The following is a 14,255-nucleotide window of genomic DNA, read 5'->3' as shown; positions in this document are numbered from 1 at the left end:
CCGGCTCAGCGCGGGAGCCCCACGTTCTGCCGAGCCGGGCCTGACAGCGGCTTCGCTCTCGCGTGGTGTGTTCTGAGCGGGCTGCAGCATCCCCCGGCGGGCCCCGCCCCCTGCAGCTGCTGTCACGCCGCGCGGGCAGGGCGCGTCTCCACCGTTCTTAGCCCGACGCTCCAATCGCGCGCGAGCCCGGCCAGCCCCTGACCCACCCCTCACATGTTTAATTATCCGCCGGCGCCAGCCCTTTTCTCGTCAGGTCTCGCGATATCTGGGCCGGCGGCCAGCCGGCCTGGGCGGCGCCATGTTGGCGCCTGGGTAGAGCGGGCCGGGCCCCTCCCCTTGTCGCCAGGCCCGCGGCCCGGATCCCGGAAGCGCTTTACGGCCGCGCCCAGGGCTCCTCAGCCCCCCCCCTCCCCCACCCCGCCCCCTGTTCTGAGCTCGCGCTGCCCGGAGACCAGTTTCCCACCCCCCGCCTCCGCGAGCGGACAGGGGGGACTCGCCCCCGCCGGACCCAGGAGGAGGGGGGCGTCCCGGCAGCCCCCGCCCCTCCCCCGCGGAGAGCGAGGGGGAGCCGGGCATGCTGCTGCCGCCGCCGCCCCCCCCCAGCGCACGGTAAGGGGCGGGGGTGTTCCGGGGGCGAAGGCGGGCGAGGACATCGGTGCCCCGGGGCTGGGGCTTCTGGGGGAATCGGGGGCTGGGCTGCGGTGACGGTTCCTTGTCGGCTCCCAGCCGGGGCACCCACCGCTCCTCTGACGGGCTGGGGAGGGGGGGGCGATGGGTGTGTGGTGCCTCCTCCACCCCCCCCCCCCCCCACACACACACTCTATGGACAGCAAAACTTTGGCTGTGTGTGTTTGGAGGCGGCGTGGGGGTTGCCTGGTGATGCCGCGCGGGTCTGGGACTGGGAGGTGGCGTCTTGCGTGGGGCCACAGCTATTGTCTGGCTGTTTCTGGTGTAAGTCTTTGCAGGTGGGAGAGTTGCCACCGCCTCTTTCCACTCCTCGGCATGCTGAGTCCGCAGCCTGCTGCTGTTGTGGTTTTGGCTCTGGGCATAGAAGAGGTAACAATGGCCTGGTTGTGCTCTGGCCGGACTCCTCTCTCCGGGCTAGACTTGAGCTCCTGTGTGTTGTGTTCTGTAATCAGTCACACACATCAGAGAGGCAGACAGACCCTAATTACGCCTAGTAGAGATGCTTTGCGGCTGTTTTGAAATTGCTGTTTGACAGTATGTTTATACCCCTTTAGACATGAATTATAATCCTACATCAACTTCCCCCCCGTCTCAGATTTTTTTCCCCTTTTTTGCTCTCGTTAAATATGCCCCAATAATCTTAAAGTTTTAGAATTTTAAAGTTTCAGAAACATTCTGTATGGTTTCTTTATCTCTGGAAAAGTGACATGGCCTTGATGGGTCAAGTTGAAAAGTTGTCCTTAATAAAGTAAAGCAAGACACTGTACTAATGTTTCTGTAAGTCTACGTAAAAACGTTTAGGAAGATTGTGTTCAATTATATTGTCAGTTAACATCGTTTGCTATTTATATCCTGTTTTAAACTGATGAATCATTTAAAAATGGTAGTTGCTTTTCTAATGATTACAGTAGGCTATGCAGTGAATGTTGGTTGCTGAAGCCTTGTCAGCATGATTTTCTACAATGACTTTTTTTCATTTTTCATTTTACATAAATATTAATAGGCCAAATCTCACTGCTTATTTATCAACTATCAGTAGAGAATCTTCATGTTTTTAGCTCTGGCATACAGTACTACCAAAAAAAAAAAAAAGTATGAATTGTCAGTTGGTAGACTGGTAGCCTAGAACTGGTATATATGAGCAGTTTAAGTTTTGAGTATTTTTTAAATTAAACACTCTTACAAGGCAAAACATGCCTTTTTTAAAAAGTTTCATTTTGATACTTACAGTAGAATAACATAAAAAGCTTTTTTTATTTAGTAAAATTCCTGAGATTTATGATGCTAAGCTTCTGCTCATTTTATAAAACAAGTTATAAATGTGGTAGAAAAATTGTGTTTATATTTCATGTTTTAAGTATCTATATTATAAAGTGGAACTATGGCTTTTAATTGTAAAATAAAAATTCTCCCTCTCTCCTGTTCATGTTATTTTATACTCTGCAGGTTAAGTTGTGAATTGAACTCATGATAATGAGGTTGCAGGCATGGCATACTACTATTCTGTCTGCTGTGTATTACCAAGGGATCCTTTCTGCCTTTTATAATAGTGGTGTGGCTTATAAGAAAAAATAACTATTGACTTGACTGAAGCTGTGTCGTGACTGCAGAGTGAGAATGGCCACAGTGAAATGTCACGCAGCCCCACTCAAGTGTTAGGTTATGTCTATGCTACCGTGGTAAGTCGACCTATTCTGTACAATTCCAGCTACGTGAATAAAGTAGCTGGAGTTGATGTACCTTAGGTCAAGTTACCGTGGGGTCTACACCTTGGGGAGGGGGGGGGGTTGGTGGAAGAAACACTCTTTGACTTACCTTACTCTTCTCATTCGGGGTAGAGTTCAAGGGTCGACTGGAGAGCGATCTGCTGTTAAACGGTTCTTCACTAGACCTGCTAAATCGACTGCCGGTGGATCGATCTGAGAGCGTCAGTTCCAGCTGTAGTGTAGATGTAGTCTTATTGTATTAACAGCTGAGAGTTGTTAACTGGAGCCTATGCCCCTATCAGGCCAGTCAGCTTGAGTTAATGTTTTTTTGCATGGCTGGGACTTGAGTTAGGGGAAACACTCAAGTTACAACTCAAGTTAACTCTGCAGTGAAGACAAGCCCTGAGACTATTGGTTTGCAAATAAGATGAAAAAGATGCTGAAGGAGCTCTTGAAGTAGGTGACATTGAAAAGTCTGGATAGCCTAAATTATATAGCTAAAAGTGATTTTATCAAACTGACACTTCGTCTTAGGTGTTGATAAACTTGTCCATGCTTATTGATCTAGAACAGTTTTTCCCAAACTTTGGATGCTGCTTGTTCAGGGAAAGCCCCTGGCAGGCAGGGCCGGTTTGTTTACCTGCCGTGTCGGCAGGTTCAGCCGATCGCGGCTCCCATTGGCCGCGGTTCGCCGCTCCAGGCCAATGGGGGGCCGCAGGAAGCAGCGGCTGGTACGTCCCACAGCCGACGCCGCTTCCCGCATCCCCCATTGGCCTGCAGCGGTGAACCGTGGCCAGTGGGAGCCACAATCGACGAACCTGCGCACGCGACAGGTAAACAAACCGGCCTGGCCCGCCAGGGGCTTTCCCTGAACAAGCAGTTTCCCAAGTTTGGGAAACACTGATCTAGAAAGTCTCCTAAAAAGCAGGTTTCTTAGTTTAGCTGAACTGTAACAAAACAACTTCATATTGGGATATTTTATCACAGGTGGTCTTGGCAAAGAATTTTCAGTATCCAAGAAAAGTAGCATGTTATAGTGGTAGAAGGTATTGAAGAAATTATTAATTATGACAGGTTCAGATATGTTTCGAATTCAGGCTGGTAATTTACTGGACATGATGCAGGATTTAAAGGGTGAAGTTCTGTAGCCTGTGTTATGCAGGAGGCCATATATAGGTAGTCATAATGGTCTCTTTTGGCCTAAAAATCTATCAATATTCAGTTTAAGTGTGCATAGAAAGTAATTTTATTGCCTCAGTTGTTTTTTTTTCAAGCTTAAAACACAGTTCTAATCTGAAAAGCAATTCTGTAAAAATAGCAAGTAGTGTTTTGTTTGTCTGTGATTTTATATCATATTTTCTCGGTTTACAAGTAACAGTTTTTCATAAGCAGAAACTTGTCTTGGAATCTGGCAAGATTCCTTTCTTGCTTTTGCATTATCATACTTAATAAAGATTCTGCAGGCCAAACGTTACTTTCAATATTGCCTCTGCTAACCCTGTAGCTTTAAGTGGACTTGCGTAGGATGTAACTGAGGGCCATGATTTCAAGACAGTTGCCCCAATCATGCAAAGATTTACACTAGTACTTAACTTGAAGTAGGTTGAGTAGCCCCATTATTGTCTGGCCTGCAGAAACTGTATTTCTGGTGGTGGGACACCATCCAGACACAAACCAGTCAAGGTTTTGAGTCCTGTAGTGTGGTGTTAGGGCTTGTCAATGTCACTTTATGACCCCTTTGATATGGAAACACAATAAATAATAAACATGAACTTCCTAAAGCCATTTTTACTGAGAAGTTCAGAATAAAATTGTACTTGTAACCTTTATATCTCTAAGTTGGGTAACATGTTTTAAAAAAAGTTTTTACTTTTAGAGCAACAGTTCCATAACAGCCAACAATCAAACACCAACTCAGTGTTTGCTATGATTAGATTTTTTTGAAATATAAAACTGAAAAGTTTTAGTGAATGTCCAAAACAAATGAGTGTAATACAGTTCCAAATTTAATAAAATTTGGGTATGTTAAATGTGTTGTGTACACTTTCTCATGCTGTACAGTAGTTGAGTCTAATGACCTTTTTACTTTTAGAAACATCTTTCCGACAATGTAAGATGAGCTTTAATTAATAATAAGAATCTGGAATAATTTCTTGTTGTAGTTGAACTAGGTAATGTGTCTAACTTTAATATATCAAGAAAGACATTGATTTTTGTCAAGTAATCCAATAAAACATACATACATCATGGAGAATAAAACCTGTGGAGAGGTTTCCTTTTTGTGTATCAGAGCCTCCATATTATTTTTTTCTTGAGCACCTTTTGACGTTTTCATTGGGGGTAATGACCCAAATGTAGAAAACAAAAATGTCTGCCAATTTTTGTGGTTTTGCAGTTATATTTTCTTCTCCCCCTTTGGTATGTGGAAGGCTCACAAAAACCAAATGGGCAAATTATACAGCGGAAGCAGTAAAGCTGCCTAGCACAGTGTAACCAAACTAATATTGGGTGTTTATTTTCAGCAACAAACAGTAGCAAAAAATTAGAGGTTAATAACTTTTTTTCAGTAGAGGGTGCCCTTTTAATGGCTGTGTAGTACATATCTTCTGCATGCTCCACATTTTAAAAACTATATATATTTTGTGCTATCTTGTCTGTATAAAGAATGTGGGAAATGAGGCTTTCTTGTGAAAGACTGATGATAACCATTTTGCTGAGATTGCATACAAATAGATGCAATTAATATGTGTGAGGGATTACAGCTAAATAAGGAGAGAGTTAGGCAAAATAAAAATTTCTCTTGGAGCCTGGGGCAGAAATTTATATGACTGTCAGAAGTGCTCTCTCAATTATTTTCAGAACAAGATCCTCAATAGATTCTACTGAACCTCAGATAATTTATTTAAAGCAGGTCTTGCAAAGGAGAGCAAATGCTGAAGATGCCAGCAACTGTCTGCAAATTTGTCACATACGTGTCCTAAATTGAACAAATTCTGGCCTGACATACATGCAGAAACCTCTGTGGTATTGAATGTCCTGTTCTGTCTGCTTATTCTTCATGAAATAGATATCTTGGCTGTAACCTCATTCTAGTATCAATCAATACTTAAAAGATGGGGCTCTGATGTTAACATTTTAATGCAGTGGCTCTCAATCTTTCTAGACTACTGTACCCCGTTCAGGAGTCTGATGTGTCTTGCTTACCCCCAAGTTACACCTCACTTAAAAACTACTTGCTTACAAAATCAGACATAAAAATACAAAAGTATCACAGAACACTGTTACTGAAAAATTGCTTACTTATTTTTACCATATAATTATAAAATAAATCAATTGGTATATAAATATTGTACTTGCATTTCCGTGTGTAGTATATAGAGCAGTATAAGCAAGTGATTATATGAAATTTTTAGTTTGTACTAGATTTGCTACATGTACTTCTGGTTGAGAACCACTGTTTTAATGTATGCCAGGCAATTTGATTTCAGAAGTTTGCCACTGATTCAGTTTTTTATCCCACTAAGATGAAAGCTGCAAGAAATATGCTAAAGTTGAAGAGTACGTAGATATGGTGGATAAAGAAGAACTGTATGATGCTGGTATAGGCATTATAATCTAATATTTTTGGAGCACTGAGTCTTTGATGTTTTACCTTTCTTTTTCTCTCAATCTTTTTCATTGATCCTGTCCCCTCTTGTACGTATAATCGGGGTAAAAGTAACTTAAAGGACTTACCGGTATGCCGGAGTCCTGAGTGGGGGCGTGGCCTCAACAGGAAGGGGCATGGCCTTAACCGGAAGAGGCAATTTAAAAGCCCCAGGGCTTTGGCTGGGAGCCCTGGGGCCTTTAAATCAACCTGCTGCATAGGCGGCTGGGAGCTCAGGGGTGAATTAAATGGCCCAGGGCTCCGGCCGCCGCAGAACTCCGGACATTTTAAATCCCTGCTGGAGCCCGGCTGCCAAGTTAAGGCGGGGATTTAAAGGGCCCGGTGCTCTGGCCACTGCAGGGAGCCCCTGCCCGAGCCCTGTTGCAAGAGTTCCGGTGGCGCTTTAAAGAGAGCTCCGGAGGTGATTTAAAGGGTTCGGGGCTCCCCACAGTGGCAGGAGCACTAGGACCTTTAAATCATCACCAGGGAAGCCCGTCCGGCACAACGTACTAGCTCTTGCCGGTACACTGGACTGGACCGGCTTACTTTCACCTCTGCATGTATTAGACCTGATAGATCCCACTATATATGTCTGCTCTTCAGTTTACTGAATGTTTTAATTGACTCAGATCCAATAGGTGTGCAGACTTTTTTTTTTCCAAAATTTAAAACAAGTTTTAAAAAAAGGTAGAATTAGTGCAGTAAAGTTCAATTGCTTGCAAATATAATTTGCAAAGTAAGTAGACTTTATAAAGTTGTGTCAAGTTTTACCAAATAAGTTGATCCAACAAGCTGGGATTTTTTTTATTTCCCCCTGTGAACTGTCTTACAATGACCAAGGTAACACAGTAATCATAGTTGAGTAGTTTGACAGTATAGTATAAAAATGGAAGATTGGTTGTGTGACTGAATGAGAAGATTCTTAGAGCACTTTATTAAAAACCTGAATAGTGATTGTTGTGGACTTCTTGAAGTCCACCCTAGAGATTGCTATCCATATTCTCAGTTGCTGTAGGGATTAGATGCCTGGAAAGTGGCAGTAGATCGTTGACAGGAAAGCACCAAAAAAAATCACAAACTTTTTTCTTTTTATGAATGCCGTCCAGGAAAAAACTCTTGCAGCAATTTTTTATATCCTTTCTATATTTTTTGCGCTTCCCCTCCTGTTAAAATAAACACAAGTGCTTTAATCTCCCTATCTTATTCTCCAAACGACTTTTAAGTTTTTATTCTTTCTTTGCTTTGAATATTTTGTTTCCTAGCCATTACATGTGTTTACAGGCATCTCCTAGAGGCAGAGCTTTTATCAGTCCAGATAAAATGCTGTAAAAAAACTGGCTCACTCCATTTGCTTTATTTTTTATTTACTTTTTTATAATATGTGATCTAGGAAAAAACATCAAAACTGTAAAATATGTGGATTTATGTTTTCATTATGCTAGGAAATATAAATTCCCAATAGTATGAGCATGTATTAAAAAGAACTTCTGGTCATTTCCCTTTTTTGTACAGTGGTTGTGATAAATGTGTTAGCTGAGTGGCAGACACTATTGAGTTGGTCGACTTAATGTATCCTCTCTACACACATGCACATCATACATCATTTGAAGGCTGATTGTGTCGTCTTCAAGATGAGGTGTGATGTGGAGCAGTCACATGGTGCCGTTATAGAAATAGGGATAACCAATGATACCATCAACACATTAAAATGACTACTTCGGAATATTTGCTTTCAAGACATAAAGTTGGTTTTTTGTGGCCTCAAAGCATCACAACAACTATCTGGTAAAACAAAATATGATACATTTCAGTGATACCTATACAAACTTAATAGGGCTGGTGATATTTCTAGTCCTCATCCTTATCATAACTAGGGCCCTACCAAATTTATGACCGTGAAATCTGATCTCTCCCTATTAAAATCTGTATAGTATAGGATAAAAGCACACAAAAGACCAGATTTCATGGGGACCAGTATTTCTCAAATTGGGGTTCCTGACCCGAAAGGAGTTGCAGGGGGGTCACAAAGTTATTTTAGGGGGCTTACGGTATTGCCACTCGTACTTCTGCGCCCCGCCAGCAGCAACGCAGAAGTAAGGGTGGCAATATTATACCATGCCACCCTTTACTTCTGCGCTGCTGCCTTTGGAGCTGGGCGACCAGAGGCTGCTGACTGAGGGCCCAGCTCTGTAGGCAGCAGCACAGAAGTAAGGATGTCAATACCATACTATTCCATCCTTACTTCTGCACTGGTGCTGGCAGTGGCTTCAGAGCTGGGCTCCCAGCAGGGTGGATTTGATTTAAGTCAAATTGATTTAAATCACTAGTCAGGAAGACGTGACTTAATCATGGATTTCTACATAAAAGTGCATTCTTGTTTGTTGTTATAACCTTAATACATATTCTTCATATGTATTAGATGTTGGTTTCATTTTTTAGAAGGTACACACTATATATTTTTAAGTGATTTAGTTTGAAAACTTTTCAGATTAGTTTTACAGCTATATCAGAAAATGAATGATTGTTTGGTTATTTCATTTACCAAAGGTAACTGAAGCAGATATTTGTGAAGTCATTATAAAGAAAAAAAAAAACGTAGAAGAAACACCTCTGTAAAATCAGGATGGAAGGTAATTTTACAGGGTAATAAGATTCAAAACACAGAGGATTCTTCTCTAGGCAAAACTTTAAAGTTAGAAAAAGCAGGGATAAACTTCCCTCTTAGCACAGGGAAAATTCACAAGCTAAAACAAAAGATACTCTAACACATTTCCTTGCTATTACTTACTCTTTCTGTAAGTTAAATGTATCATTCTGTAGGAGCTAGATTACTTGCTTGGTCTCTCTCTTTGTCTCAGAGAAAACACACACAAAGAGAGAAAGCAAAAACCTTCTCCCCACAGATTTGAAAGTATTTTCTTCCCTTATTGGTGCTTTTGGTCAGGTGCCAACCAGGTTATCTGAGCTTCTTAACCCTTTACAGGTAAAGGAGGGATTTTATGCTACCCTTAGCTGTAGGTTTATGACAAGGTTAATCATTAATATTTGGAGGATTTTCTTGCCATGCAGTATTAGGAGGAGAACATCACCAGACAAGCATTTAAATTGTTTTATTTAACTAAAACAACGTAATGTATTCTGGATTTTTTTTCTTCAACAGCAAACATACAAGATTTTAACAAAACAAGCATATGAATTTTTGAATTTAGTTAAACATTCAAGTTTTTTAAAATCAGGTTTGTTTTTGTTACAATAGTTACATGAAATATTTTTAAAAACCCACAAAAATTAAATCAACTACTTCAGCCAGGTCAACATGAGAAACATAAAATATTGCCTTCTGCAGCTAACTCAGTCGTTTTCACCTTCATTTTCCTGTTTGTTCATAATCTGGAAAAGAAAAACAAGCTTTCCTGCTTTTTTCAGGTCCCAAACGATTTCCCAATTTGGAATGAATTAGTCCAAAGGAAAAAAATATTCTTTCTACAGTGGCAGAAGAAGCTACTGCTGTTAAAAGTGAGATTATCACTTCAACAGTCTCTGAATCCAAGTGCTTAAGTGACTTCCACTTGTTCACTGGTGTGACTTTTTTTAAAATATCATCAGCAAACACCTATTTCTTGAATGGTTCACTCTTAGCTCTGAAGTTTATTATAGATGGCATTATGGAGGGATGATTGCTGGATGTCCATGTCATAGCCAACTCCTCTTCTTCAGCAGTTACATTTTGACCCTGGTACTGAGTATGGAAAATATTTTAAAGAAAATGAGCTAGAGATGGTGCTTGTCCCCTTCTTTTTTTTAATGCTTGTAATTTAACTCTGTCATTGCATATTTTTCTTTTTAAGATCTCACTCAGTTCCTTCCAAACTTCAACAGTGTCAGCAATAAAACAGCTATTTCCCTGCATTTTGTTCAAGGCTACAGAAGTATGCTTCAGGGTACTCAGCATGTGTTCAACATGTCTCTTAAGCCCAATGTTGAGAACTTTGGCTATAACAGTGCCATCTGTTTTTTCATGATTTTGTTCCCAAACTGTCATCAGATTAGGCCACCCCTTGATGTAGTGCTCAAAACAGTCCACTGCTGAGTTCCATCACACATCCAGTGGGAGAGTTAGCTTGTTTCCTCCCGCTTTTTTCAGAGCAGCTGCTGCAAAGTGGTTGTTACGGAAGTATTTTGCAATTTCAACAACATTAGCCTTTATTTCTGGAACACTGAAGTCTTTGGCTAGGAGGTGCATCAAATGAGCACCGCAACCGTATGTTATTAGCTTGGGACTCTTTTCACTCTCTTCTAAATAATTTCTTCTCATCTTGGATACATTTACAGCGTTGTCTGTGACCAAGATGCATACAAGACATTTGAATTTTTTTTCACAGTTTGTTATAGCTTTTACTGGTACTACTTGTAAGTATTTAGCTGTGTGCGCATTTCCTGATGTATCAATTGTTTCTGAAAGGAAGACCTTCCTTCTTCTGTTGTCACACAAGCACATATGACAGGATCATTGTGGACATTGCTCCACCCATCAAGACTCAGGTTAACAATTTCACCCTCTAGACCTTTTGCACACTGCTAAATTTCTCTTTCATACACTTTATCCAGCAATTTGCCTGCAACATCTGCTCTGTTGGGAGGATTAGTATCCTGGTCTTAATGACTGAACCATGTTAATGAAGTGTGGGTTCTCAATCATACGGAAAGTAGAGTTTATTACATAAACAAACTGAGCAATTTTTTCATCAATTACCTCTTTTTGTAATCTTCTGGTTCTTATCACAAACTTATCTCTGGTTGTTTCTGGATGATGGAGATATTTTTTTCTTTTTGCTACAAGTGATATACTATGGCCATGTGACATACATGGTATGACTGAAATGCTATCCTTGTCAGATAACTCTGAAACTATAGATCTTGAATGTGGATAGTCTTCAGAATCCTGTATGTTGATGATGGATTCTCCTGAACAAAATAAGTCAATGCAGTTATTTAATTATTATTACCTTACTGCTCATTTAGTATTACTCATTGCATTCACGGACACTCAGTACTACTTTAAAGGTGAAATTGTAAAAGGAAGATCTGCCTATTTCAGCTATTTATTTTTTATCCCAACTGCATCTAAAATGATAGTACCAAAGAGTAACAACTATATTTTTTGCTCAAACATGAGAATTCAAGAATAGTCCAGAAGGAAGATAGGCAGTCCTTAAGAAAGTAGTATGAAATAAAAAAAAAGTTTACCAACCTGAAGATCCTGCATGTTCAGACATGTCCCTTTCATCCTCTTCAACACAGCTTCCTCCTGAGAAGGAACACTTCTCATGATGTTGTTTCATTGAGGCAACCAGGCCTTGCATTTCGTTGTGGCACTGTTTGCATTTTGTATGCATGTTTGTCTTACCCACAGGTAGAGGAACTTAATTGAAATATTCCCAAACTGGGTCTCTTTTACAGCCTGCTGCCATACCTTTTCCCTTCTAGTGAGAGAATGATATAGTAGATCTCAAATCAATGAAGGCTTCACTCAGAAAGACTGCAAGACTTTGGGAATATGCTGCTCAAAACCCTTGTGACATTCCTTCCGGGCTTCTTCTCTTTGTCCAGATCTCTTCCATCCCCAACAATCTTCTATTCATTTTTGAAACTTTGTACTTTAGAGAGAGGTAAGAGATTGATTCTGTGTACACACATTTTCAGAGGGACAGTAGGGTTGAGGTCTGTTGTTTCTCACGTCTATATATTATTTATTTTAAAACATTTTTGCTGTTAACAAGCATGTTACCTCTGGAGACACAAATCCACAGTTTGAGTAAGAACTGCAAAACTAAGCATCTTGGATGGTATCTTCTAGACTGAGCACTGAGTCTCATTGGGTAGATAGAAAGATTAACCTAAATAATCTATACAGAAGCCCCTGGAACCCCATAAAATTGGGTCCCTAATCCATGAACTATTGGAACTCATTTACAAAACTTTTCTTAAACATTATATGAATATATTGTTTATACTATAGAATTAGAATTTATAATCTGTCTTCCATGATGATACATTATAACTCAGATATATCTTAATTAAAACTATCTTTAGTTAGGTTTTTTCCTCAAAAAGCGTTTTATCAAAAAAATCCAATTTAAATAAAAAAATCCAATTTACTTTAATTTTTTTTCAATATCATTGATTTTTATTCACCCTGCTCTGTTCAGAAAATGAGAACTCGTGTGGAAGGAGAATATTTGGACTTACTAAGGCTCTCCCTCCCCACTCCCCCAACTCCTGGGCTTTTTGTGTTATAGAAGTGACTTCATAACATTTTATGTCATATATCAGTACTTGGGACCCTTTGTCATATGCTGCATATGAGACCCAGCTTTTATGGCAACATCTCTCTGTGTGCATGGGAGCAGCACTGAATTATGTGGCATAGATAAGTAGTAATTCAATTTTCAGTTATACTGAAATATTAATAAAATACTTGAAGGTGGAAGTTAGTCTGGAAAGTGTATTTTACTAATCACTTGGCTATGGAAATTTGCAACTGAATATGTTAATTGTCTGATATCTTGGTGGTGGTTGCAGTATTAACAGTAAGCACGTACTGTACAAAATATTTGAGTTATAATATTTGCAGTAAGCGTGCTGAAGATAGTTTTATAGAGTATATTATTGAAAGATGTTACTGCAATTCATTACTGGTATTTAGCTAAGCTTTCTAGACATGTAATTTTAAATTTATTAACAAATGGGAAGTTGATGGAGTTATGAGAAGCATAATAGGGAAATGTTTAATTGTATACATCTTACTAAATGTTAAAATTGCAGAAAAATTAGGAAAACATTAAGCATATACTGGCTGCACACATTTGCTTCTCAGTTTTATGAAATAACTTACTGCCACGGAGCTGAATTTGATGTGGCATTCCGTGTTATAGGCAGTAGTGCTGATGGAATCCTAACCGCCTGTAGTGGATAACCTTCTGGTGGTATTTTTTTTCATCAATCAGGAAAGTAAACTTGCCTCTTCTTTGTGATGCTACTCAATAGTATTCTAAAGCTTTTCTGATGATGCTGGATTTAAGTTATTAGCTCTGTATATAACTTGTTAAAACACAAAATAAATCGGTGCTTATATGTTCAAAAGATTACCCACCTTTTGTAATCATTCCAGAATTATGCAGCATAATAATTCTTTCTTGCTTCAGTTATTTCCTCCCATTCTCTAAAATGGAAACATTTTCTGCTTCTGGCTGGAGCTCATGCAAATGACCTTGTCTCAAACAGATGCTGCAAGTGAATCAGCAGAGATGCACTCCTGGAAATATGACTTCCTAAGAAGATATTAAGGGGATTTATTCTTTATTTAAAGAGTAAGTATCTTAGATTCTTCTTCTTGTGCACTGTGTACCCCTAAAACACACTCTTATGAAGTATCCAGTAGAACACATGAACAGATTTTTGCATTTTCTGCAGTCAGGGCCTAGTGACCATAGCCACTTCCTAGAGTAGACGAGAGTAGCCTCCTTGTCCCTTGTTCCCATCTGATGTGGCAAAGATAAAGTGGGAATAGAGAAAGGAGGATCGGTGGAGCAGTGTAAAATTTTCGAAAGCAACTTATGGTATGTCTATATTGCAGTTAAACACCCGCAGCTGGCCCCTGTCAACTGACATGGCCTCACAGGGCTTGGGCTTCAGCCTGAGCCCAAATATCTACACAGCAATTTTTCAGCCCCAGAGTCTGAACCTCGTGAGTCTGAGTAGGTGACCCCGGCCAGCCATGGGTTTTTTATCCTTGCATAAACATACCCTAAGTGACTTGAGCATCTAAGTCCTATTGAAAGTCAATGGGACGTAGGCTACTAAATAATTCTCATTATTTTGAAAATGGGGCTCAGGAACTTTTGAAAAATTTACCCATGTGCTTCCCTGGCCTGGAACACTGACTGGGTGGCTTATCAAAACAAAGCCAAAACTGCACAAACCTGCTTTAGCAATCTGGGCCTACAGTACAGCTACTGTTGCCTATTCCCTATCCACAGTGGGAGAGCACCACCATATGGAGCCCCAAGGATGCATGAAATACTATTAAGGGACCTTCAGCAGACGCATGAAATACTATTAAGGGGCCTTCATCTCCACCTGTTGAAGTAGTGCACCCCAATGGCCTTCCTCCCCTTAGTGCAAGTGATAGGTCATCAGTCCATCAACTGGGATCT

The 14,255-nt window shown here is 40.4% G+C and overlaps 1 protein-coding gene across 5 annotated transcripts in view; it reads left to right on the top strand.

Annotated features, from left to right (window-relative positions):
* Positions 1–305: 305 nt before the first annotated feature.
* The window catches only part of TAB3 (TGF-beta activated kinase 1 (MAP3K7) binding protein 3), a 76,565-nt gene continuing 62,615 nt past the window's right edge, over positions 306–14,255 (top strand). For 2 of the 5 annotated variants that reach the window (XM_073357821.2, XM_073357812.2), the window contains exons 1-2: positions 309–609; positions 13,324–13,409. The gene's annotated coding sequence lies outside the window, so the exon portion shown is untranslated. Of the gene's footprint in view, positions 610–13,323; positions 13,410–14,255 lie in introns of all 5 variants that reach the window. The other 3 variants (XM_073357829.2, XM_073357837.2, XM_073357805.2) reach the window with 3 other exon arrangements.

Source organism: Lepidochelys kempii, chromosome 1, assembly GCF_965140285.1.
Source record: "Lepidochelys kempii isolate rLepKem1 chromosome 1, rLepKem1.hap1, whole genome shotgun sequence".
In the NCBI taxonomy this organism is placed as follows: Eukaryota; Metazoa; Chordata; order Testudines; family Cheloniidae; genus Lepidochelys; species Lepidochelys kempii.
The sequence above is the reverse complement of the archived record's forward strand: the minus strand, read 5'-3'. Positions and strand labels throughout refer to the sequence as shown.